We start from the raw sequence: 26,751 nt of genomic DNA on the forward strand, positions 1-26,751 counted from the left end.
TTTTTAAACGTGATTTTAACGTGTAAATATTGTGTTAATTTCACATTTAGATTTTTTCACATTATTTTAAAGTGTAAAAGTGGTGTTATTTCACGTCTATATTTTCACATGATCGTGATGTGAATTTCATATTAATATCACATGAATAACATATGTACATGTAAGTGCAAGTTATTTTTGCAATGGCTATGTTGGATTTTCATGTGTTCAGTGAATATTTAAGGTAATGCATCTGTCATATAAATTTTACCTGAGTACAACATAAAAATTCACCAATTGCAAAACATGAAATTGTAAGTGTATTGTATGTTGTTTACTGTAAACTATAATTCCTTCACATGGGTTATTCTGAATTAACAGACTAATTAGAAATATACATTGTGCTTTGTTATGCTCTAAATGATTGAGTCTTCCTTTATTTCCTGTTCTATTAAATTATAAAATCTTCCTTTACTTCAAGTTGACAATGGTTTTCATTAGAATCACAAGAGGTATATTCCGTAACAATTCTTTTTAAAAGAAATAAAACTCATTTCATGTTCTAATATCTTCTTTTCACAGTCTTGTTGTTATAATGATTTACTGCTGCAGACACTTATTTCCTCTTTTTATTCATAGAAGATGTATCACTCTGTCAATTTTCCCTGCAAACATAAGAAAAGTAGTAAGAACAAAGAAATTATAATAATAGCTTATTAATTTTGTCGTTGAATTCTACTGGTACTGAACATGCTCTAAATAGAAGATGCAAAACTACATCATATGAATGTTTTAGTTTATGATTATTTTATTCGAACAATTGACTTAAATAGGATCAGACACAAGTTTTACTTCTGTATACAATAGGATAATAATATTATATTAAATTGAGTATGCATAAATTTTGCACCTGTCCCAAGTCAGGAGCCTCTGGCCTTTGTTAGTCTTGTATCATTTTTAATTTAGTTTCTTGTGTATAAATTGGAGTTTAGTATGACGTCCATTATCACTGAACTAGTATACATATTTGTTTAGGGGCCAGCTGAAGGACGCCTCCGGGTGCAGGAGTTTCCCGCTGCATTGAAGACCCATTGGTGGCTGTTGTCTGCTCTATGGTCGGGTTGTTGTCTCTTTGACACATTCCCCATTTCCATTCTCGATTTTATACATACAAAATTTTTTAATTCTAACATGAGTATAAGTTAACCAATTTGAAAATAAAATGCAAGGCTCAGCTTGATATGACTGACCACAGAGGTATATAGACCAATTTGAAAATGGGGCCCAAAATCAGAAATCTAACTGAACGATTAGATTCAGCATATCAAAGAACCCCAAAAATTCAATTTTTGTTGAAATCAAACAAAGTTTACTTTTGGACCCTTTGCTTCTTAATGGGGACCAATTTAAAAACAGGGCCCTAAATTAAAATTTTAACTTAACAGTTAGATATCTCATATAATAGAACCAATAAATTATTAAATTTTATATGTCTTCAAACGACAAAGTTTAAATTTGTACCCTAGGGACCTCAATGTGGACCTATTTTAAAAAGGAGGCCAAATCTATATACAAGTAACAAGGTTTGAAAAAATAAAATAAAGACTTTGAATTAAACACAATTGAAATTGGTCAAGAAAAAAACAGTTTATACATGTACAAAGAATAAACAAAGTGTTATTTTTGGCCCCTAATGCCTAAACTGTTAACATGGTTAAGGCCATAACCCCCAAAATCAATCCAACATTCCTTTTGAGGTATGGAACCTTGTGGTGTCATAAAGATCCATTAACTTAAATTTGTGACTGTATAAATATATCATGTATATTATAAAAACAAGAGTGCACACCCTGAAATGTCTCGCCTTCTTTACTAACCATTGATATTATGTTGATAGTCCTAAATATAAAGCTGAACTACAACTATCACATAAACTCAACATGATCCAAGAAAATGAGGTCAAGGTCATATAAACCAAACGAGAAATACTTGTAGTATGTATATTTTTACACCTTACAATCATTCAATACACTAAATATAGTTATTGCTAACAGTTTCTAAAAAACAGACTTAACCAAGAAAACTAAACATTGACCAATGAACCATGAAAATGAGGTCATGGTCAGATGAACCATGCCAGGCAGATATGTACAGCTTACAATCCTTCCATACAACAAATATAGTTGACCTATTGCTTATAGTTAAAGAACAGACCGAAACACAAAAACTTAACACTGAACAATGAACTGTGAAAATGAGGTCAAGGTCAAATAAAACCTGCGAGACTGATATGTACATAATAAAATATTTCCACACACCAAATATAGTTGACCTATTGCATATAGTATTAGAAAAAAAGACCAAAACTCAAAAATTTAACTTTGACCACTGAACCATGAAAATGAGGTCAAGGTCAGATGACACCTGCCAGTTGGACATGTACACCTTACAATCATTCCATACACCAAATATAGTAGACTTATTGCTTATAGTATCTGAGATATGGACTTGACCACCAAAACTTAACCTTGTTCACTGATCCATGAAATGGGGTCGAGGTCAAGTGAAAACTGTCTGAGGGACATGAGGACCTTGCAAGGTACGCACATACCAAATATAGTTATCCAATACTCATAATAAGAGAGAAATTAACATTACAAAAAATCTTAACATTTTTTTCAAGTAGTCACTGAACCATGAAAATGAGGTCAAGGACAATGGACATGTGACAGACGGAAACATCGTAACATAAGGCATCTATATACAATTTATGAAGCAACCAGGTCTTCCACCTTCTAAAATATAAAGCTTTTAAGAAGTTAGTTAACGCTGCTGCCGCCACAGCCGGATCACTATCCCTATGTCGAGCTTTCAGCGACTAAAGTCGCAGGCTCGACAGTAAAAACTACATTTATGGGATTTGAAGGAAGAAGTGATGAAAAAGCAAATGAGGATGAAAATTGAAGTTTTGAAGGTTGAATCCAAGATATATTACCATACCCAATGAAATAAGAAACTGCTTAGACATTTATATATTTAAATATATATGAACAATGACAAAACTCAATACAAAGTTTACAGTAACACTGAAGAATGACAAAACTCAATGCATGCCTGATACAAAGTTTACAGTAATACTGAAGAAAATTTTGTGACGGTCAGATTGACGGGACAAAAACAATAATACAAGTTCTCTTGGTCTGCTTAGATAATGAGGCTGCATGGACAAGCTAATATATATAGCTTTTATTTATATCTTTAACCTTTTAGTCATTTCAGGATATCTGCCTAAGACCATTCTTTGGTAATCTCGGATACATGTACCCGGTACATAATATTCACGAGCAGAGACAATCAAATTTGAATTGTTTTACATTTGTCATTTAGTAGCCTTTTATAGCTGTCTATGCATTATAGGTTTTACTCATTGTTGAAGGCCATACAGTGACCTATAGTTGTTAATGTCTGTATCATTTGGTCTCTTGGAGAGAGTGTCTCATTGGCAATCTTACCACATCCTATTTATTTTACATTTGTATTGACACTTACAATGTATATTGAAGTCTTTTGTTTTAACCAAAAGATGCCTCTACTGGTTTTGTTGTTTGTTCGGGTGCTAATTCATTGAAATATAGACAACATTTCTTTTCATTTATTTATCTCAATCGTTTGACTGTTACAGCCAAGTTAATCAAGTATAAAATAAGTATATAATACCTGCTGCTTTTACTTCTTCTCCTTATTGAAAAAGTACATTTCCTTTGTTAATTTCTTTTTTTTCCCCAATGAGCTCCTCATCAATTTTCTCTGTTCATTAACTAAGAACTTGGGAACTTGCTGTATCCCTAAAAACATATCAAATTATTCAATTGATGGAAAAAAATCTTTCATTTTTAAAATGGTATTATTTATTACACAATAGAAATATTACTCTTAAATATTTGTTTACATGTAGCTCAAGTTTATAGTAATGTCATAAATGTGTAAGCTAAACATAAAATAAAAGACAGCTGTTCAAAGCTGACTGACATGATATCATCAATTAGATTTAACCCCCTGAAGTACAAATTAAGGAGAAATTACAACTGAAAATATCGTTTAACAAGAGAAGAGAATTATCCTGTCATCAAGACAAAGATTGAAGAATCCAACTAAATCCCACATCCCCACTTTTTCACCCCAATATGAAAAATCCCTTTTTTTTAACCTCGATATCCCACAACCCAAAAGCGTGTCATTCCCCTAATGTTCACCTGTACTAATATCAGAGACAGATTTAATGCGCAGCCCCACCCCCCTTTTGTGGGCTTAACCTTAGGCAGTCAATGCCCCCTTTTGTTGGCTTAACCTTAGGCAGTCAATGCCCCCCCTTAATTGTGGGATTTACCTTAGACAATCAATGCCATCCCCCACCCCCTTTTATTAAAATTTATGTCATTTATGGATCCACCACTGAATATGGAAAAAGAGTTCATAAATCGGTTTGACTTGTGTCTTATCGAATTTGTGTTAAGGTTATTTAAATAAAATATATGTTTTAACTAAACTTTAGTGTAGCCGTAGGGTAAAAAAAAATCAGAAAAAAAAACTGTATCGAACTTACCTGCACTGCATATTTTTAAAGTCACAAGTAAACAGTACAGTAGACCCGAGACAGAACTTTTTTTTTACTTCTACAGTTCCGTCATTGTACAGTACACAGACTCTCAGTCTGTCAGTTTCATATGGACTGTTATCACATTGACAAGGAGATTGCTTGCCAAAAATAACCGCGGGAAATACCGCACACCTTGAAAAATTTCGGAATCGGTGTGTAACCCAGAAGCGGAATCAATTTATTAACATTGTTTTGTTATCCAGCTGGTAGCTTGATATAATTTAAATATTTAATTTAATTAATTATTTGAATATTTAAACATGAAATACAATCGGTAAATTCAGTTTAAATGAGAACTGATGTGCTTCGTCTCTCAGAGAATTATCCCGTACGGTTCACAGAAACGAGCGTCTCAGACGACACATTTGGACGACACCAATTTTGACACCACACAGTAGTGGCAATGGAAAGTAATGCAGATACTCTTGAAGATATAACAGGTATATTTTATTTAACAACCCCGTTATGAAGGTATGTGTACAATAGTTAATTAAAACGTACCATTCCCTGAACAAATACAGTCTTCATGAAACACTTGACTGCCTGAAAATTGGAAAAACCCGTCATAAACTTTTAAATTCCTTTAAATTTAAATCATTTAGGGCCTATGGTTTGTGACTTGTGAGTCCTTTTTCATTAAAATTTTACTGTCCTGACAACATTTATACATGCCTGGGCCATATGATTTTTATGAGTTAATATATATTTTAATAATAATTTAATCTCTGTAAAAAATAAATATCTTTTTTTAAGTTTTAAACTGAATTTTACTGTGCGTAATGCTGTGTGTTTCTTTATTCTAAATTGGCTAGAGGTATAGGGGGAGGGGTGAGATCTCACAAAACATGTTTAACCCCACCGCATTTTTTTGCCTCTCCGAAGTCAGGAGCCTCTTACCTTTGTTAGTCTTGTATGTTTTTAAATTTTAGTTCATTTATATGTTTTGGAGTTAAGTGTGACGTTTATTTTCACTGAATTACTCAATTAGTACACATTATTATGGAGGGGCCAGCTGAGGCCCACCTCGGGTGCGGGATTTTCTGGCTTCGTTAAAGACCCATTGAAGGCCTTCGGCTGTTATCTGCTCTTTGTTGGGTTGTTGTCTCTTTGACATATTCCCTATTTCCATTCTCAATTTTACTCAGACTGACTCAGAGACATCATATATAATGTCTCTGATTTACTTCACCAGTATGAAAGAGAACTAAAGTTCATATTTATAGATAAATTATTTTATATTTATATATCTATTCAAAATAAAATTATGAAAAGAAAAGTAGAGATTATTGGGATTTTTTTAATGTCAGAATATCATGGATAAAGCCAGAGGATTCTGAATATCTGGCAAAAACTCAAAAACATGAGGAACGAACATCCTTAGACATAAAAATATATGTGGGTTTTGATTTTTACAAGACTTCAATAAATAAATAGGGGCTTTTTAACATTCAGCTGCAGGTACTGAGGACCTACATGTATTGATCACTTACACTTATTTTTCTGGAGTGGTATATAAACTACACATCACTCACATGTCTCATAGACATACACCACATAACTCATTTTATTTCACCAGTTAAATATATGTCAAGATTGTTCATGATCATAGAATGACACTTGAGTTAATTATCAGGCAATTACCTTTCATTGTTCCACTTATTAATATTTACCACACAATTTTGGTAGTTCACTGTAATTTTTCCAATTTAAAGTTTGACAGACTATGACAATAACTGTATGTGTAAAAAAAATACTTAAAATTTATGCATTTCTTTTTTCTATATGACAGATAATAAGCAGGGCATGAACGAAGTATGGAGGATCTGTTTGAAAATTCCAGACATGAGAAAGAAAATGACAGGGAGAGATGTCCAGTTCAACGTTACCAGGACAATTCAGCAAAGTTCCAACAGATATGTATGCACTATTTCCATTCTATGAAATGTAATGCATTTAATAAAACAGTGTGCTTTAAAAAGAACAACATGCCTTTTGGCTTGCAACATATGTGCAGAGGAAGAATAGATTTAATTTGTTGTACATTAATGCTACATATGATATTTAAGTAACTTTGCAGAACAAAATGTTCTGAATGTTAGCATTAAATATTTGCCACTGGACAACTGAAGGACGTTATGTAATGCATACAAAAATTGATAAGTCAAATGTAAAAGGTGATAAGAATCGAATAATCATTTAAATGTGTAACTAAAAAAACTAACTATATATACGGTACATATACAAATGTACCTAAGAAGTGACTAAACAACATGAAATAGATATATCTTGGAGCTATTCAGGAATTATCTAACAGGGTCTTTTTTTACACCAACCACCCGTAATATAAAAATTTATTTTACTTAATGAAGTATCTTTCTAAAGAAATTCTAAGGAAATTACAACCACCCCAATATAATATGACTACTTGGCATGACATCAGATGCAACTCATTCATTTGTCATTGTTACCTTTAAAAAAATAAAAATAAAAAATGACTTATAAAATCATGTCTGATTCTACAACATTTCATTTTATACTTTAAACAAATTTGATATGAATTTGGAGGGCTTGTAATCGTGCAGTCCAATCGCAGCTGTTTATTAAATTTTTAACACACTGTGTGGTACAATTAGATTGCATAATTGGAATCATTATACCAAAAAAACTACTGTTAATGCTAATAATAAAAAAAAACAAAACTAATGGACATTTATTGATTCATTGATGTCTTTATTTTCTCATAATTGAGATATTGAATGATTGATGTTTAGCGCCACTTTTAACACTATGGTGCTATTTTGTGGCATCCAGTTTTTATTGATGGAGGAAGCTGGAGAGAACCATGACCTTTGGTAGGAAAACTGACAATCCTAGTCCATTAAGATTGGAGTTAAGTTCACTTGCCACGTGCAGGATTTGAACTCACAACCTTAGTGTTGACTGGCTGCTGGCTGGTGATACAGAAGTTCGACTACTTAGAATACTCGTCCAAGTTGGCCCCATATAATCGAGATATAATAAATATATATATAAAAAATTAATTAAATATCACACAACAAAAGGAATGTAAAATAAAGAAAGAAATAAAGAAAGATTTATACATACACACAAAGAAATATTTAAGTCACTCAGCATAAAATCCCTATGCAATGATGTTAATCTTTAATGATAACATGTTACATGTATATACTGTTCATATTATTAACATTACTAAAGATGATTATGTGCCATTTGTTTGTCAGTCAGTAGAAGGAGGCATAATATGTGGACTAAAGTTCATGTTCATGTACATTTATTTGAATATTTATTTTTCCAGAAAAAATCTGAATTTGTGGCAAATATATAAGATGGATAAAGTACATGATACTTTAGCAGTGCTTCAGAGAATCACATTTGGCTACAGAAGTTTGTAGTATTTTGGTTGTAATCAAGTTATTAAGCTGAAGGTAATTTAATAGTAAAACAAGAAATGTTTCCTATTCAAGTATACTAAAATAAAATTTGATGTTTAGGTCAGAATATGATAAAGTTCTTTTTTTTTTGTCTCCCTTTCGATTTACTTGCGTATTTTCTGGCTTTTTTTTTTTGTAAAGTACTGGTAAAAGTCAAAATTTGTTTGGTAAAGCACCATTTAAGTTCAGAACATGTTGTATATAGTAAATTAATAATTTAGATAAAATAAAAATAAAAAATACAATAATTTTAACTATCTACCCTAGCTTTCTGCCAGGAGACAGCAAATATGTGTATACATTTTTTGGCTTTATTGTTCAAAAATGATGTTACAAAACATAACCAAATATTGATTAAATCCTTCATACTGCAGGTTATTTCTATACTTGCATGCCTGAAATTAAGATTATAATCTCATCAAACATTACTTTTCAAGTAGATAATAATATATTGTCAATTATATTATAATAATTGAATATTACAGTTTCAGTAATTCATATATTGTCTTATTGACAGCTCATTCAAATTAAAATATATAAAGTTATGAGGGTCCGGTAATTGTAGATTTGACCATGTTGACAGCAACAATAGCTTAAAAGATTTTGACATAAAAATTGAACAGTAATCTGAAACTGATGCTCAGAACCTTGAGGAATATCTAGAATTTCATTTTGTTTATAAAAACTGTATACTATACTTTTTGATAGCCCTTAGTAAAACATTTTCTTGGCTTATTTTCATTTTATGAACTATTTGAGTATTTCTTAATTCATTGACCCAGATTTAAATAGAAGGCTCAAAGGATTGAGATCTAAAAAAAATCTTTTAAGACTTCCAGATGTATGTATGCCTTTCTTCTCGTTATTGCTTTGTTTGATCCTGTTCCTAAGCACATATTGACATAATGATGTTATTTTTTTTTTAATTTACAGCTTCATAGTAAAACAGATCTAGGCTACACCTTCACTATTCAAGTCAGACTTTAAAAGGAAGCCTTTTTTGTTGATAGCTGAACATGATAGTAAATACATTAATATCTTATTTGTATATTGTACAAATTAGACAAAGGAAGAATAATTAAGAAATAATTCGCCTTTTTCCAGAATCTAAAGGATTATGGGTAATCTAATTGTTCGTACACCAAAATGAAAATAACATTACCTCATTGGTTGAATTTCTATTGTTTAGAACTTTTTAAACCAATCACAACGTTTTGGTGTACGCTTTCGAAAATATTAACCAGAACAGAATGCATTTATTTAGATTCTGAAAGGGCGAATTAAACTGGTGATAATAGAAATATTAAAATGAGGAGATGAGGTATGCTATTGCCAATGAGACAACTATCCACCAAAGTTCAAAGAAAGTGGATGTAAGCAATAATGGGCAACCATAGAGCCTTTAACAATGAGAAAAATCCATAATGTATAGTCCGCTATATTTAAAGTTCAGTCTTTGGTTAAAGTTTTTTTTTATTTATTAATATATGAAACCTTCATCATGGATTATCATGTTGATGCAATTAAATGACATTTGAATAGTAGATTTTAATAATCGAGAGGGGTAGAAGATACCAATGGGATATATTCAAACTCAAAACAAAATAAAAAATGACTAAAAGACAAGCAACTGCATACACAATGTAGAAAACTAAAGACTGAGCACCACAACGGCACTAAAAATCTTGGTGATCTCAGATAATGCAGAAGGGTTAGCTAATCCTGCTCCACATGTGAAACCTATCGTGTTATTCCAAAAAAATATCTTTGCCAAGTTATACTAAGTCATTAGGCATCAGGCAACTAGCAGATTGGTTATTGACTCTTAATCTAACACTTAGATATCACCATATTCATCAAGCATCAGTAATGTAAATTTTCAACCATTAATCAATAAATCTTGACCTAATGTGAAGTTTTGAAATTTGCAAATTTTTAATGAAAAGGATAGACAAGACAGTACCAGTAAAAACAACACAGACATTGAAAAATTAAGAAACATAAAGAACAAAATTTTGTCTTCTCTTTTTCATTATTTTTGTCTTGCCTTGAAAAAGCTAGATCTAGGGGTGCTGTTTCAACAATGTATAAGTTTGTGATTAGGTCATTTTAAGGGAAATTGAGATATAATGAATATATATATATATATAAACATGTATAAATTGAAAACGACGTTCAAACCTATGATTGTGTTGGATAAAAACCGCAATTTTTATACGTGTGCATGCAAAACAAATTTCTTGGTAGAGGGGTCTAAATACAGCACAAACAACATTTTCCAAAAGACCAAAAAAGTGAAAAAGTATATTTTAACAAAACGCATTTGACTAACAGGTCGAACAACTGATGTTCTTAAACCCTGCTGACTGCCATTGGCGATTGCCTATATATATATATATATACAAAATTTATTAGATATCACACAACAAAAGAAATGTAAAAAAAAAGAAAAAAGTTTTATACATACCGTGAAATGATACGGACAATGAAATACTAAAGTCACTTAGCATATAAGTTTGTGATTAGATGTGCGAAGTGGTATGAGTGCCAATGAGACAAATCTCCATCAAAGTCACAATTTGTAAAAGTAAACCATTATAGGTCAAAGTATGGTCTTTAACACAGAGCCTTGGCTCACACCGAACAGCAATCTATAAAGGGCCCCAAAAATGTTTGTCAGTTTAAGGGGAACCTTTAGTGATGGGCCAATGATATTTGGTATTCAGTTGTATTAGTATTGGCACATCACATTTCCATGGAGATTATTTGGCCCTGTACATTCAGTCATGATTTTTTTATGCCCCCGCAACTGAAAGTTGGGGGGGGCATATTGTTTTACCCCTGTCCGTCCGTCCCATTATGGGTATATAGTTAATCCGCATAACTCCTCCTACAGTTTGAATCCTAGGAAGTTTTCAGTTTGCTGTCTGTTTGTACATATATTGAAGGTGTGCATGTGGTCAGGGTTTTGATTTTTATTAATATTTGCTCTATTGGGAGATAGTTGAACTTTGTCAATTTTTGGAGTATTTACTTTCATAAGAGGAGCGTTTCCAGATAACTCCTCCTACAGTTTGAATGCTAGGAATTTTTCACTTTGCTGGCTGTTTGTACATACATTGAAAGTGTGCATGTGGTCAGGGTTTTGATTTTTATTAATATTTGCTCTTTTGGGAGATAGTTGAACTTTTGTCATTTTTTGGGTGTAAGCGTTTAAATGTTATAGTTATTTTAAAATAACACTTTGCATCTGCGGGGGCATCAATTGTGTCTCCCAGACACAATAATATCTCAAAGAAAGTCCTACATTGACTTTGTTATAATACAGTTACTTCAGAGTGGAGTCACTTTGTCTAGTTTTCATTTCAATTTTACACAGGCAAATCACCACATTAGTTATGATACATATAAAAAAAATGTGGTATGATTGCCAATGAGACAACCCTCCACAAGAAACCAAATGCCACAGAAACTAAGAGCTATAGGTCACTGTACGGCCTTCAACAATGACTAAAGCCCATACTGCATAGTCAGCTATAAATCACAAATGTAAAACAATTCAAACGAGAAAACTAACGGCCTGATTAATGTATAAAAAAATTAACGAAAAAAACAAACAACCATTTAGCTACAGGCTCCTGACTTGGGACAGGCACATACATACAGAATGTGGCAGGGTTAAACATGTTGGGAGGGATCTCAACCCTCCCCTAATCTGGGACAGCAGTGTAACAGCACAACATTAGAACGAACTAAAAAAATCCGTTGAAAAAGGCTGCACTCAACAGATGGATACAAATAGAAATACATACAACAAAAACACAGAGTGGACGTGGATGGGTACTTGTACATCCCAACAACAAACAGACACTTAGTACAAATCTGAGAGTGCAGATACTGACAGCTAGTTCAAAGCCAATAACAACTTAAAAAAAAATGCATCTAAGAATAAATTATCAATCAGTACACATCCAACATCCAATGGATTTAGTGTAAAGACATCATAAACAATCAGAGAAAAACATGACCTGGTGCAATGCCAAGATACAGGAAATGACAGATTGTAGATCCATGAAAGTGCATATGTATATAATTATAATGTTTACTAGGGTTGTAAACTATAGATATATTGAGAATTTTATCACATTGTTGTTTACAAAGCAAAAGCAACACTCATGTTAGAAGTAAAATAATGCTTTCATTATGTATGCTTAAATAAGATAATATTATAACAGTAAATAAAATTCTTTTTTTTATCCTTTCAGATGAAGAAACTTTCAAAAGAGTGGAGCATTTAGAAGACGGAACAATCAAATATTATTTGTTACTATTTCAGTAACTTTTCAAATGTTAACTGTTTAGAATATTCTTAAATATAAATATAATTGAATTTAATGTGGAAAGTGTTTTGTTTTTTTTAACATTTGGTAACATATGCCTCTGTTAGGGACAATTTTTTAATCATAAGCTGATTATTTTTAGATTTGTCATGGTAAACCTGCAAGGGACACAACTCTTGTAGAATGAACATTGTAAAATAGCTAGTCTGTATTGAATTGTTGTTTGGTATACATTTGGTTTTGCATTATTTGTTGTGCAATTTCGAATTCGACTTCTTTTCAAACATTGTATAAATTTAAAATGTAGCTGACTTTGACATTGGTATTCATACTTATAGATTTTTTATGAATTGTCAAACAAACGCGATTATAAAGCAATAATTTCAAACAAACAAAAAAAAGAAATACTAACAGGAAGATTCGAAAGGTTTCAAACATGTAGAAACAGTCTCATGGTTTAAATAAGATTTGGATTTATATATATATATAAAATAAGTTTTAATGGATGCTAAACATCCAGCCACAAATATTACATACATATTCAGGATGATAACAGGTTAATAAAACATGCTTATGAGGTAACTGATAATCAATATAAGACAATTTATTGATGTATAACTCACTTTTACAGTACTTTTACCATAAAGAACCAGAGAAACATCTTCAAATAGAGATGACCAAGAACAAAAAATGATATGTCAATGAGAGCAACAAAGACAATATTTCATTTTTCCTAGTGGCTGCTTCACATAAAAGTCTTGTTGTATTATCACGTTTATATCACGTGGCTTTATATTAAACGTGAATATCACGTTGTATTATCACGTTGATATTATGTGGATTTATATACAACGTGAATATCACGTGAGACGAACGTTTATTTCACGTTGTGCTCACAACGTGAATATTACGTTTCTGCTCGTTTCACGTTGTACTCACGTGGTGTGGACAACGTGAATATCACGTGATTCCCATGTTAAAATCACGTTGGAAAAAATTGCCTGTGTACACAAAGTCCTTCGTCACATTCGGAACACCATACTACAAAATATTTGGTAATCTGAAGGTTATTTCGGAACACCATACTACAGAATTTTTGGTAATCTGAAGGTTATCACAAACACCACAGATATTCCAGTTGGTGGCCATAAGCCTAAAAAAGATTGTATGTCCTTAAATAGATACTTTATCATATTCTAATCGTCGTTTGAAAATATTTTGATTTCTTCTGTAATATATTCTGTATAGGCAGTTTATTTAGATGAAGTACAAGAACAGAAAATAGTAAATTGAAGTAATATTATTAGACATTTGCGGAAACTAGGTCTATACTTAGGATTACATATAGACTTACGATTACAGTTGACGAAAAACAAGGGGTCATCTCAAAATTAGAAAGAAAATAAAAGAGATACATAGTAAAACCAAATGACTTTTCGGCGACAAACTAATGCAGCGCATATGGTCACAAAAGATTCGAATTGCTGTATTGGATGTCACCAAAAAATCCCCATAACTTTGTATATTTTTTTATTCTCCGATGGCGTGTTCAACCTTTACTCTATAGTGTGTAATAAGTCTATTTAATTTTCTACACTTACTCTACATATTCTGGGGGTTTAAAACAATCAGTTGTCTTGTATAAGGTGTCAATGCTGGATGTCTGTTTGGATATATTTTGTCCCCCACCAAAAACAGCAGAAAACCATACGCTCTCCCGGGGAAACAGGGTACTACTCTTCATGTTATGTTTCCAAAATTTCGTCTTCATTATTTTAGTTTAGAAAAATCAGCAAAAATTTCCTTCAGAGAGTACTCTACAAAAGGTGCACTTGAAAATTACGGGAAAATGCGATAAATAAGTTACACAATATAATTATTAAACCCATCGAAGCGCAGTGCTTTTGAAATACATTTGTATCAATGTCCTTTGTTTTCACGATTACATTTTTGTAACCGCAAATGCTCCCTAGCCGACATAAATAGTGTATGAATTTTTTTTAACAACTTTTTCTAGCCTGATAAACCTTTGCCTCTTTTATTCCTTTTAATCAAAGAAATACTTTTGAGGATAAACTTTGTTTTGAAATGAACACCGTCTGATAAGTGCACTCTATAGTGCAATTTCAAGAAGGTTGTACCGGTCTCGAATCATGTTTCGAGCAGACCAGACCCACCCATGTTCATGGGAGAGAATTATCTACATCGTGAAAAAAAAACCGTCCATGCTCAAATGATTCACAAGATCTCTATAAAAATTGCACATAGTCATTTTGTTCCTGTGTCGCTGAAGGCGAAAGCAGGTTTAGACACCGCTCGACTCTGTCCGTCCGTCTGTCTGTTTATCTCTCAAAAAGACCTTGGGTAGAAAACTTTCCTCAAAGTTTTCTTGGCTTTTATTGAAGGGAATCATTTTATATTTCGTTATAATTAGTAATTATGAATTGCAGCGTGTAAGTAATTTCTACATCTGCCGTATAGCCACTTCCTGTTTTGCGATAGTTTGACATTTTACAAAACTCATTCCACAAGGAAAATTTTCGCAAGGTTTTCATGGCTTGATGGAAAGGAAATTCAATGATCATGTTTGCTTCTGAATTAGTATAATTCAACCTCAATCAATTACATGCAGCGACGCAGGTCCAGATCCGGTATTGGTCTTGCTTAATTTGAAAAGATAGATATTAAAATTCCAACTTTTTGAGTACACCTATTTCACATTTCAACAAAGTCTGACGAATAGTTTGAATTATATATTCGACACAAAGATATTCATTGATAACGGTGTTATGTTTATTTCGTATATTTTTTTTTATACCAAAAACGAGGACAAAAGTGTTTGCCTAATTCATAAAAAAATAAAAGATAATAATAATATACCGAATGGCAAGTACAATGCCATGAAGAATAAAAATTTCTCAAACACCCTCCCGCTGATCCCCCCATTCTCTTTAAAAAAAGGAAAATGTATGTCTATGCATAAACATTAAATATTGTCAACGTGCTTCTTAGTTGATCGCCCTTTCTTAACCATTTCTAATTATCCCAACCTAGCCAACGGCAATTGTTATTTTTTTTTTTCACGTCTCGTGTAAAATTCATTAAATGATGTTTTACCGTTCTATCATACTCCGTACATTTGCATCATGTCCAACCTTGATAACACTATGTATAATAATTAATCCATACACATTACTTCATGCATTTTTTTTTAAACCCCGTTGTTCAACTATAGAAGAACTTCATAGGAGTTACACTTTGTTTTGTAACGACGTTTTATATTTACACTTTGAGACAACCCGAGATTTAAATGCTACCTGTAAGTGTAATTGTAATCCTAATCGTAGGTGTATGACAGTTTCCGCAAATGTCTTATAGTCTCTGTTGTATTGTTTTCAAAAACTTAACATTGACATGGACAAGTGATATATGTGACTGTTGTTCTTACATATACACGTACATGTACCAAATGTACAAGTTTGTTAATTTTTTTCGTGAGTTGTTTTTTTGAGTGACTTATTTCCGTTTACTTTATTTTTGTTTTGTTTTTGTTTAAACACATTTCATTTCCAAAAGTAGCAAATGGGATTGAACACAAGTTATAACACCTCTCCTTATACAAATACAAACACAAAATACATAAGATAATGACGAAAAACAAAATAGGAATGCTGCTATGCATGTAATACAAACTATAAACAAAAACGAAAATGCAATATAATATTGTTGTAATATGATCTGGCGTGAAGTGTGAGTTAGTAGGGATTCAGAATTTTAATTATATGTGAAGTTCTGAATCTTTGTGCAACCGTGAACAGCCAATAGAAGCTCAATTGGTATAGCATATCTTTTTAAAATCAAAAAAACAATATTTCTCTTGCTTCATTGTGAAATGGGCACTCGAAAAAATCATGAATACAATCCTCAACCATGTCAACAGCATGGCTGCTGCTGCATGCGGGTCGGGATTTAGTTTAATATTAACACGGTGGAGGTCTGCATTAAAAGAACTTCGCATATTTCTGAACCATGAATGATATTAAGTTTTCTAACACCACAACTAAAGTAAAAGGGTGGCTGTTTTTATATTTCAGGAAGTTTATATGTCAGGGTTTAGACTTCCATTTAATTGTAGTAGACGGGGAAAAAGATGTTCTGGTTATATCTAGTATATGACGCGGGTACTACATAGTTGTTACTATTTCGTAAATCATAACTTGAATTTGACCAATAAGTGGGAGCAGAGATAATCAAGGGCAGTCTCGTTATGTAAAGAATATAACACATTGAGTTTTATTGACTTTCTTCTGTCTACTAGCAAGTTCCGGCCAGTTTCGAAATATGTAGCTTCACGACTGATATACTAGGGCAATCCAGTTACTATTCCTCCTGCTTCTAACTTAACATGTTCTAAATTATTAGAATCTTGTTGCGTACAACTATCCCAAAACACATATGCATATTCCATAATTGGTATAATAAATGTTAAGTTTTTACGCGCAAAATTGTTTCTGTATAATGCATATTTCAATTTGTCAAGATTATTAAATTTTGTACTGTGCTTGCACAATTCAATATGTTTTCTATACGTGTATGTATTTTCTTTGTTAAAACATTCTGTACATATTCCTGTTCGTAGTTTCATGTGTTAAAACATTCTGTACATATTCCTGCTCGTAGTTTCATGTGTTAAAACAAAACCGTGTGATGATTTTAACTCATTTTACACTGAATAATGTTTAGATGTGTATTCATATTCAATTCAATCACCAAAAGTGTATCACTATTAACGGCGGAGAATATTTTAGCGCATAGATAGGACATTTAGCAAAAAACAGTCGGACATTTTAGCGCCAAAAACAGTACATCTATACCGAAAAGAGATATTATAATGCCATTTTAGAGAATATTATTCATTCGTTGTATAATAATGAATTTTAATATAGTATCATGACAGCACAAGAAAACCCCAAAAATACAGCAATAAAAGTCTAAAAAGTTAAAGGGAAACTCCGCACAAAAATGAAAAAAATGATATCCTGTTCATTTTGTATAAAACAGCACAAACTCATAAATATAAACGTTTTATTCTCCTAGATAAAATATCACCATCAATTTCAAATTCAAAATATCAATTCTCTACATTCTTCCTAATTTTTTCAATAACTATTATCTGTCATTTTTCATTTTTTTTTAACTAACTTTATGAAACAAGTAAAGGGAATTAATTTAGAGCAATTTCTTTTATGAATTCTTTCATATAGTTTAAAGCCATAATTAACTAGCGGTGTTCCGTGTAAAATTGTTTCGAATAATATAATTTGGTCATAACTTTTGTTTCTGAGACTATTATACAATATAAAATATTTGTATGTCCCAGCCTTTATATAATACTTTTATTTAATTCCCTAACTTGACCATCAGCATGGCTAAAAGATTTATTGCCAGAGGTACTGTGAGGTGACATTTTCAGGTATTCGAGCGATTTCCTTTCGGACATAACAACTGTAATTACACGTTATGCAGGTTCACGCACCGCTTTACTGCTGAGCAGTATACGCGCAGAAGGTAATTTAGAACTTAATATTTAAAAATTATCTGTTATAATATATATCTTTTGTACATTTTTTTGTATCTTGAGTCCGACAGTGATATACTATACATCACTAAACTCATACGTGTAGTCAATTTTACTACCAGTTGTTTATGAAATACATTTATGGTGTACAGATTGATATTTAATTCCAACGAAGATTTGAGGAAGTAACAATGTATTGAGATATTTTTCATCGGTATAACATAAAGAATGTAAGTTTGTACTACTTGTCAATAATTATTGACATTTTAAAACATTTAAATATTTATTTCACAAAAATGTACAGTCACTTGTCGATCGTTGGTTTATACAGGAAGAAGGATACGGAACTAAAGATAGCCACAATTTAAAATATGTATTTTGAAAATAAGACAAAAACCTCCAGAACAGATCTGATTTAAATTCAGGGACGGTATGTATGCATAAAGGTACAAAGTTAAGATTTGTTCCGAACGGACGGGTTTTTCTACATGTTCTACGATAAATTAATACTACGATTTGTTATCGTGTTATGCTTATCAGTCCAGGTGTGGTGTTCTCGAAGCTATCTTAGGATTGGGACGTGTCCTAAGACCATCTTATGACACTTCTTTGTCCTTAGTCGTGTTCTCGACACTCTCTTAACTTAATTAGGATATATCTCATTTTTCGTCCAAACTTTAGAACACCTAAAAAGGTGTCTTAAGATCATCATATCTTCATCCTAACATAACATTGTTTAAATTTTGCTTTCTGCATATTATTTTACGTGTAGATGAACATGAAATGAAACGCATCATCGGTTATTAACTTGTATATAAAGAATTTGTGCGTGATTTTACCCATTGAACTTCGTGTTTCACGACACGATGGCACTACACATTCAATTATCATTTCAAAACAAATTGTTTTCCAGTTTAAATACAATCCTTTGATATAATTTTATAATAACATTTGAAATCATGCATTTAATTCTATACATGTGATTATAAATTCCATCCTAAAATTGGTCTAAGATGTGTCTTATGACGAATCTTAGAATACCTTTGAGAACACCACCCCATATTTAACATGGCTAACTTGCTTTGCTTCGTCGAAGTTATGAATATAGAAAAATCACAGATTTATATTTCAACTAGAACGTTCTACAACAGTTTGAGAAATTTGTCATCACAATTGTTAACTATATTGTACATGTATAACTACAATGCGAACCTTGTGAAATAGCACGTGAAATTCCAACTTAGCGTGAATACTTTGGAAAAGCGACGATTCTATTAATATTGTCAATATATATATATTGTCGAAATCCGGATATGGTGTACAAATTCATGCACCTCATGTTTGTGGAATACCATCTTTTCTGCAAGGTTATTTTTCTGTTTGGTATTAAATTAATATAAAGATCCATTTTGTTATATCTGGTGATCAATTTATTTGGCAATCGCCAATGGCAGTCAGCAGGGTTTAAAAACATCCGTTGTTCGACCTGTTAGAAGCGCCGTAACCAGACTTATAAATAGAACAGATGAAACAATTGCCGAAAATGACATTTCTAACCAGGAACTATGTGCAACAGTTGAAACACTCGAGAAGAAAAGGGACGTTTTACAGGATTTGGACAACAAGATTATTGACATTACGGAAGTCGGAGAAATGGAACAAGAGATATTAGATACGGATGACTACACTTTTCAGATGGAAATCACCATTCGCAAATTTAAGGATAGACTCAAAGGCAAGTGTACCACAACAAATGGTGAGTGATTATGTACATTCTTCATCGCATCACACTACTAATACTATACTCAATCAGAATTGTAATCAAACTTATGAAGATTTAGAAACAAACCCGTCACAACATATTCCCGTAATCCCGTCAAACTTTTATCACAGGCTACCTAAACTTGAATTACCGACATTTTCCAGGGATATCTTAGCATGGCAAACCTTCTGGGATTCTTTCCAAACAACAGTACACACAAATCCGTCTCTCACGAATGTACAGAAATTCAGCTACTTAAAATCCCAAATCGTTCAGGAAGCTGAGCAATGCATTTTAGGACTAGCTCTCACTAGCGCCAACTATGAACAAGCAATTCATCTATTAAAGGAGCTTTTGCTCAAAAACACCACATTATCAACGCATACATGCAAAACTTATTGGAACGGCCCAGCCCGTCACTCTCACCAACAAACATTAAATACTTTTACGATAAAATGGAAACCAGTATACGGGGATTAGAGTCAATGAGACAATCTCAAGATACCTTTGGGTCACTACTTGTACCGATTATATTTGGTAAACTTCCCACTGAAATGCGTAAAAGTCTAACTCGGGAACATTGTAATAATAGTTGGGATATTAGATCATTGAGAGAAGCCATTGGCAAAGAAGCATATGTACAGGAAGCAGGAAATTTCAAAATGTCCGACACTTTGCCACCTACCGCATCATTCCATCCTAAAGCAATATCAAGGTACAACACTAATATACAACAAAACAGAGGAATAAGAACAAAACAAATGAGGTAAAATCATGTGTTTATTGCCAAGAACCACATTTTGCATCAGATTGCACAAAGGTAGCTACAATTAAAAAGCGCTATGCCTTTATAAAACAGAAAGAAACTTTGTTTTAACTGCTTTGGAAGCCACAAAGTTTCAGAATGTACATCTAAATATTCTTGTCGTAAATGCAATAGGAAGCACCACACAAGCCTATGTGATAGCAAACAACGGACAGAGAACCAAACAACCCGACAAACAAGCGCAGCCGTTAATACTATCAATGGTGAAGTAGAAACACAAACAGCAACATTGTACACCTCGTATGAAAATACCGTGCAACAGAGAACAGACGTACTTTTGAAGACAGCCGTATCACCAGTTACAGCAGGTAATAGTTCTATTTTAACAAATATTCTATAAGATGAAGTGTCACAGAAATCGTTTATCACCAAGGAGCTAGCACGGAAGTTACAGCTAAAACCCTGTGGACTAACTACATTCAGTCTAGCTGCCTTTGGAGATGCTGACCGTAATATAAGGAACCTAGAAAAGAAAAAGCAGTTGTTAACTTGGAGACTATATACGGAGGTAAAACATCAATGGAAGTTCTAGTAGTACCAACAATCGCCGCACCACTATCAAATCGTATCCATTACGAAGCGTTAAAGTTGCCATATTTAGAAGGTATAAAATTAGCCCATCCTGTGAGTGAGGAAGAAAATTTTGAAATAGCTCTGTTAATAGGAGCAGATTATTACTGGGACATCGTCGAAAACAAGTTAATACGTGGAGGCGGTCCCACTGCTGTTAAGTCAAAACTAGGATATTTATTGTCTGGACCAATGCCAATTGATAGAGGAACCGCAGTGTCAGCAACTATGCAGAATGTACTAGTACAGCACAATTAGGAATAGGTAGATCTGGAGCGATTTTGGAAGTTGGAAACTATGGGAGTAACGTCTGATGAATCGACACAAAAGGACAAAAACTACAACGAGACATACGAGTCAAGTATAACATATCAGGACAATCATTATATAGCTAAATTACCATGGAAAGAGGATTTTCCTGAGCTACCAGTAATTTTTACGTAACAAAGAACAGAACACTTAGCATGATCAGTAGACTTAGCATGGAACCAGAAACACTGAAACTATATGGACATATAATCGCGGATCAAGAAAAACTTGGATTTATAGAAAAAGTTGGTGAAAATAAATGTCCAGACCACAGAGTGCACTACATACCTCACCATAGCGTGAAAAAAGACTCAGCTACAACACCAATCAGAATAGTTTATGACTGTAGTTGTCGGGAATCTACCAATAAGCCAAGCCTGAATGACTGCCTTAGAACTATTTCACCAGAGATGAACAACTTAACTGGAATACTTGCCAGATTTAGGATGAACAAATATGCAGTTACTACGGACATAGAGAAAGCTTTTTTACAAGTTGAGTTACATGAGGATGACAGAGATGTCACACAATTTTTTTGGTTTGAGAATCCAAACGACCCGACCAGCCAACTCTCTACATACCGTTTTAGTGTATTTTTATTTGGTACCACCTGCTCTCCGTTCATTTTAAATGCCACAATTATGAAGCATTTAAATCTGAATCCTTTCCGTTACACAGATTTAATAAAGAATGGTTTGTATGTCGACAACATTTTATCTAGTTTTCCAGACGAAGATAGCTTACTATCGTTTTATCGGGAATCGAGTCAACTTTTTACAGAAGGGGGATTTAATCTGAGATCTTGGTCCTCAAATTACCCGAAATTGTGTCAAATAGCCACTACAGAAGGTTGCCTAGACAACGACAACACAGTGAAGATTTTAGGGTTGAGAAGAACAGTCGTAAGTTACTGGTATGTCTTTACATATTCTTCAGTCGTTATGGATATTCACCGAAGATATCACGGCCTTTACATTCGATAAACCGCTCTTTTTCAGAAAACCGCGTCTCCGAATAAAAGTATGGTGTCCCTGCCGCTTTATACGTATACGGATGTTAGGACCAGATATAAGATTTATGTAATTGATTGATATAAGGGTTATGAATATAAGGGGCTACTATTATATTTGAAAATAATAGCAAACAAATCATTGATTTACTCTGAGAAAAAAACATTCTTTTAATGACACTGAATTTAAAAAAAGAAAAAAAAACGTCTGGTATTTTGGGAAAAAATCAACTCAACAAGAATATAAGGAGATGTCAGTTAAAATTTAATAAACATTAACCATTCGACACAAGAAGCCATGCATCTTATAGAGGAATTGTACATTTTTCAATAATAAACATGTATTTCTACGATAGGTAATGCCCTAAATTCCCGAGTCTAAATAAAGACGTTGTAAATAATAAAACGGTAAATACAATAATATAATAAACCCAGTACAAGTTCAGTTTAATACGAAGCAGACAGCATCCAATTGGCACAAATAACTAAAAGACTCTTATAGGTCAACATACAACCTTCAACAATCTGAAATATGTGAGTATACGACATGTCAAGCTCTAAATCACTCTGAGACTATACCTGTCTTAAAGTATTCTGAATAACAAACGGTACATAAACTGATCAAACAGTACATATACTGATCAAACGGTACACATACTGATCAAACGGTACATATACTAAATAACAAACGGTACATATACTGATCAAACAGTACATATACTGACCAAACGGTACATATTCTGATCAAACGGTACATATACTGGTCAAACAGTACATATACTGATCTAACGGTACATATACTGATCAAACGGTACATATACTGATCTAACGGTACATATACTGATCAAACGGTACATATACTGATCAAACGGTACATATACTGATCTAACGGTACATAAACTGATCAAACATACTGATCAAACGGTACATATACTGATCAAACGGTACATATACTGATCTAACGGTACATATACTGATCAAACGGTACATATACTGATCAAACGGTACATATACTGATCTAACGGTACATAAACTGATCAAACATACTGATCAAACGGTACATATACTTATCAAAACAGTACATATACTGATCAAACAGTACACACACTGATCAAACAGTACATATACTGATCAAACGGTACATATACTGATCAAACGGTACATATACTGAATAATAAACGGTACATATACTGATCAAACGGTACATATACTGATCAAACAGTACATATACTGATCAAACAGTACATATACTGATCAAACGGTACATAAACTGATCAAACGGTACATATACTGATCAAACGGTACATATAATGATCAAACGGTACACATACTGATCAAACGGTACACATACTGATCAAACGGTACATATACTGATCAAACGGTACACATACTGATCAAACGGTACATATACTGATCAAATGGTACATATACTGATCAAACGGTACATAAACTGATCAAACAGTACATATACTGATCAAACGGTACATAAACTGATCAAACGGTACACATACTGATCAAACGGTACATATACTGATCAAACGGTACACATACTGATCAAACGGTACATATACTGATCAAATGGTACATATACTGATCAAACGGTACATATACTGATCAAACAGTACATATACTGATCAAACGGTACATATACTGAAATAGTACTAGAAATACTTAAGGTGGGTGGATAATGATATAAAACCATCAAATGTTTTTAATAAATTTCCAATATGTTGTTTATTATTTCTATATATTATATATAAAAAAAATGTTTGCGGTGAAGCATTTTGGGTCGGAAAAAACCCTCTTTTTCTCAAGAGTAAACATAGATATTCAGATAATGTAATTACACAGAACCCCGATCCAATCCATCCTTTGATAAAATGGTACATTTTCAGTATTATTTATTATCTAAAAACGTCTCATTTTTGTATAATTTCCATTTAACAACTCGATATTCTCATCTTTAAATATATTATTGTAAAGTTAAAAACCAGGTGATTTGACAGGATTTTACTTTTCGGAAGGCATGTTCAGAGCAGAGACACACAGACAGATATAGGGAATTACGTAAAGAAGAAGCTAGGTCATCGCTTCACAAGTAATTCTAAACAATTTGAACACTAACATATTCGTAATCACATTTCTTTTACAATTTTGATGTGAGTGAGTGTATACCTTGATACAATATTGATTGAATGTTGGTCATCGATTGAGTTAAGATCATAGACATGAGTTTGTTAACAGTAAGTTTCTTCCTTTGGAAGCATGCGTTATTAGGTAACATGACATATTAAACCGTCGCACTTTCAAAATGTAATCAGTATTTAAAATACATCAAGCAAATGTATATATCATGTATGCCATTCTTGTGTTTGTTTTTGCTAATGATCACGTAACAAAAAGTCATTGTAGTGTAGTTGTTTTTGCTAATGATCACGTAACATTGTCATTGTAATGTAAACAAAACAGAACCAACAAATCAAAATAATATTTCTTAATTAAAGGGCACTGAACGGCATATCAAGTACAAATAAGAGAAAAAAGAAGACAAACTACAGGACACATGTCAAAACTTTCGAAATCATATGCATTTTTTATAAGTCATTTTTTATTACCTTTTCTCCTTATTTTGTGTACAATCTAGATCTGGAATAAATAATTAAGGACTAGAAATTAGAGAATGAAAAAGAAAAATCACTAATGGGGCTCTACATTGTATGAATACAGTGTACCAGTGACAACATCAAATACATCAATCTCAGGTTTTTTTTATAAATGAGTTAAACCTGAGACTACTAGGAAAGTCCATGAATTTGAAAGTTGTCTTTGGTTGGCACTTGACTACATCGCAATTATTATCTATTAAATCATTAATGTGACAGTTGGTTGACCAATATGGAATATCTGTTTCACAGATGACGACAGATAGGTTTCAATTGTCATAACCACAATCCCATCTTTTCCCTCGAATGTGACGGCCCCTCCTGAATTCTACTTTTCACCGGGTTTGTACTTACATGAGCAACACGATAGGTGCCACATGTGGAGCGGGATCTGTTTAACATTCCGTAGCATCTGAGATCACTTTGTTTTTGGTGGGGTTTGTGTTGTTCAGTCTTTTCTATGTTGTGTTTTGTGAACTATTGTTTGTCTTTTCGTCGTTTTACGATTTTTTCTATCATGGCATTGTCATTTTTTTTCGATTTATGAGTTTTCATATCCCTTTAGTATCTTTCGCATGTCTTTTTTAAAACCTATAATAGTAGCAGACGTGTCATAATGCATGTATATGTTGGATTCAAATTGTACAATCTGACGTCATACTAGATAATAGAATAAGATTTCAAACTTTTTTTCTTTAAATATATTTGGTTCTGAATATACCATCAAGCAGACTCATGATTTACTACTGTTGAATGCATGGCCTATTTACAAAAATAGACCGTACGGCCTTCAACAATGAGGAAAACCAATACCGTATAGTCGGCTATAAAAAGCCCCGAAATAAAAAAAAATGAAACAATTCAATTGAGAAAACTAACGGCCTAATTTATAACAAAACAATTTACGAAAAACAAATAAAAAAATCATATAAACCGTTTTGGCAGGCAATGCTGACCCAAAACAAAATAGTTGTAGTTGTATGAAGTAAAGAGCATAAACGTTTTGGCAGGCAATACTGACCCAAAACAGAAGCATAGCATTCAGTTGTAATTATATGAAATAAAGATAATAAAACGTTTTGGCAGGCAATGCTGACCCAAAACAAGACAGTTGTAATTGTATGAAATAAAGATCATAAAACATTTTGGCAGGCAATGCTGACCCAAAACAAGATAGTTGTAAATGTATGAAATAAACGGTACATATACTGATCAAACGGTACATATACTGAATAATAAACGGTACATATACTGATCAAACGGTACATATACTGATCAAACAGTACATATACTGATCAAACAGTACATATACTGATCAAACGGTACATAAACTGATCAAACGGTACATATACTGATCAAACGGTACATATAATGATCAAACGGTACACATACTGATCAAACGGTACATATACTGATCAAACGGTACACATACTGATCAAACGGTACATATACTGATCAAACGGTACATATACTGATCAAACGGTACATATACTGATCAAACAGTACATATACTGATCAAACGGTACATACACTGAAATAGTACTAGAAATACTTAAGGTGGGTGGATAATGATATAAAACCATCAAATGTTTTTAATAAATTTCCA

At 32.6% G+C, this 26,751-nt stretch overlaps 1 long non-coding RNA gene across 2 annotated transcripts; it reads left to right on the forward strand.

The window, feature by feature from the left end:
• The first annotated feature begins 5,029 nt into the window (after nucleotides 1-5,029).
• On the forward strand, nucleotides 5,030-12,483 carry LOC127724223 (uncharacterized). 2 transcript variants are annotated; one of them, XR_007992401.1, is made up of 4 exons: nucleotides 5,030-5,076; nucleotides 6,426-6,553; nucleotides 7,953-8,082; nucleotides 9,022-9,104. It is a non-coding gene; the product is annotated as an uncharacterized LOC127724223 (long non-coding RNA). The 2 variants fall into 2 exon arrangements; XR_007992400.1 differs by lacking the exons at nucleotides 7,953-8,082; nucleotides 9,022-9,104 and adding an exon at nucleotides 12,354-12,483.
• The last annotated feature ends 14,268 nt before the right edge of the window (nucleotides 12,484-26,751 follow it).

The sequence above is a fragment of the Mytilus californianus genome, unplaced genomic scaffold, assembly GCF_021869535.1.
Source record: "Mytilus californianus isolate M0D057914Y unplaced genomic scaffold, xbMytCali1.0.p SCAF_14, whole genome shotgun sequence".
NCBI lineage: Eukaryota > Metazoa > Mollusca > Bivalvia > Mytilida > Mytilidae > Mytilus > Mytilus californianus.